The sequence below is a fragment of the Toxotes jaculatrix genome, chromosome 12, assembly GCF_017976425.1.
Source record: "Toxotes jaculatrix isolate fToxJac2 chromosome 12, fToxJac2.pri, whole genome shotgun sequence".
Taxonomy (NCBI): Eukaryota; Metazoa; Chordata; class Actinopteri; family Toxotidae; genus Toxotes; species Toxotes jaculatrix.
In genome coordinates, this window is record NC_054405.1 from 24,355,438 (window position 1) to 24,358,257 (window position 2,820).

Genomic DNA, 2,820 nt, shown 5'->3' on the forward strand with positions numbered 1-2,820 from the left:
GTTGCGTGTGCTGCAGTAAGTGAGTGGGGGACTAGAGGCTTCTCTGTTTGCAGCTGCCTAGCTAGTCTCTACTGATAGTCTGCGTGTGAGGCGTTTAGGGGACATCTGTAAATTGTAGCTACAGAACATAACCTGGGATACACTCACCCACTCTGAACTGCACAAGTCTCTGCATTAACATCAATCACCCAAAACATATAGTGTGTGTTTGTGCGTGTGGCTCCGGAGGGAAGTGTGTAAGGGTTGAAGATGCTAAGAGCTCTGCTTTAATGGACTTTGATTTGAAATGAACAGAAAGGTTGTGCTGTTTTTTTTTTTTTTTTGTTTTTTTTTGCTCCAAGGCTGCACATAACACATAAACACACGTGCACACAAAAACACACACGTAAGTCTTGGTTTTCTTCCTCTAATAATCTCTCTCTCTTCCTCTCTTTTTGTGTGTTTCTTATGTGCACATGCAGACACACACACACATCTGTATTCACTGCTCTGGGAAGCCATTAGTGTGACCCAGCCTTGATTACTTATTTATGAACCCAACAGAGTAAAGTGAGGGGAGTGGAGTACCAGGGGGCCTCAATTATAAAACTGTTGTTTGACTTCACCCAGATCTCACCACAGTTAATGTTATCATTTCTAACAATATCAGCAAAATAAAACAACCGAGTTACAGCCATAGTGTTCAAGAAGGGCTCATTACTTTGGATCCTGAGATGCTTGAAAGTGGTCTGGACTGAAAGTCAGATTTCACAGAGTAGTGAGCTGGGAGGAGTTATTTTGGATGTCCTGGACTATGGGACAAAATCTGTCCTGGTTGAATTGCTAGCTCAGAAGATGAACAGCTGTGTTAGAAATTATATGGGTCTTTGGTTAAAACGTCAAAGGCACAAAGCTGTGGACATAAAAACATTTTAAGTTTTGTTAAATTGTCTTAGTGACTTCTTGATAATTTCATATTTGTGATTTTCGGTGGAGAGTTTTATTTTATGTCCAAACAACGTAGGCACTGTAAATATGACTTCATCAGCTGTATTAATGTCTCAAAGTGAATATAGTGTTAATTAACCGATAATAAGACGAGACAACTGCACTTAGAATCACTTATTTGATCACGAAGCACAAATTTGGTCTGTTTGGAAATTTTTTTTATTGGTTCATCTTTAGCCAGGAGGGTAGCAGCAGCCACACCACACTGAGAGGAACAAATAAACAAAACCAAAAGACAAACAACAACGACAACAACATTGGTGCTCTTCATTTCCTCTCACGACTGTAAAATAAATACTTCACTCATCAACATCATCCTCATGATTATTGTTACTGCTATTGTTGCAACCATTTAAATAAATATCCATGAAGCAATTTCAGCGATGAAACGGAAAGTGTGAAATGCATATTGTTCCATATATAATATATTCATTTTAGATATTTTTCTATATATATTTGTTCCATATACTCTCCTTAAATTCTTTTACAACATACAAGATGCCAATTTGTACCAAAAACGATGCTTGCTAAGACACAAGAGGAGACGTGTAGTGGTTATAGTGGCAGCCTGCACACGTACAGCATCAGACAGGTTCCTGACATGAGATCCGGTCCTGAGGGAGGAATGTTGGAAACACTGGAAGTGTTTGGGGAATCTTGGAATTCAGAGATTTGTATATTGGAGTGTTTTATTTGTACGTACAGATACACACAGCGTGGTCAGCAGAGACGAAATGACTGCCACGTCTTGTAGCTAACTAACTCCCTCATCAACTCTCCTAAAAGTTTTTAGCCATAATATTGATGAAAATTTAAAAAAGTAGTGTTTTTGGCAACTAGCAGAAATTATCATTTGAGTAAAACATTTGCTTTAGCTTTGTAAGATAATTTAAAAAATATATCTGAAGAGACACAGATTCAAACATTCAAATTATAACAGTTTAAGATGGTTAAAAATTAACTGACAAAATCTCTTTTGGAAAAAAAACAACAAACTTAATAAGTAAACATGAGAATCACTGGAAGTTGATTTGACTTGTGCCCCACAATGCACTGCTTGAATCACTGTGTGTATCTGTAGTCCTTAAAAACATTGCATACTTAAGTGGCTATGACTGAACTGTGACTGTAAATATTTTAAAGTTACTCTGAACGCAGATGAATCAGTTAAAAAATAAGCAAGAGTTTCCTCTGAAACATCATCCAGCTGAGATAGAAAACAATCCGGGTACAGATAAATGTTCCTCGAGTCATCTCCACAAGCACCAAGATCTGACTGAAGCCACCCAATCAATGTAGAGGAGAACAGTGTGTGTGTCTGTGTAGAACTAATCTGAGGCCATGCCCACAGTAATGACGTTAAATTTGAAAACATTTTCGTTTTGCAAAGGTTTCTGACCACGCTGTTGTTTCCAAACACCACAATCATCAAAAAGTAATCTTTGAAATGAAAGGCATGTGCAGATGATGTTCAGTTGGTCTGCACACGGCCGCCTACTGGGTTTCTGCTGTTTTTAAAGCATCGTCATTCACAGAGCATGCATGCAGGATAGAATGTGCCAGCGAATTATCATAAATGGCTCCCATGACAGGCATACAGCAGCATTTGTGAAAAGCTCAGTTTCTCCAGACTGGCATCTTTTTAAAAAACACATTTTCAGATGCTCTGCTTTGGGTGTATGAAAACGCATACTGTGGACGAAAAGCCAAAAAAAAAGTTTTCAAATTCATCAGCATTAACGTGGACATGATGTCAGCCTAGGTGATTTGCATTACTAGGTGTCAATTACATAGATTATGATTTTTGATTGCCCATACTCCTAATAATAATAA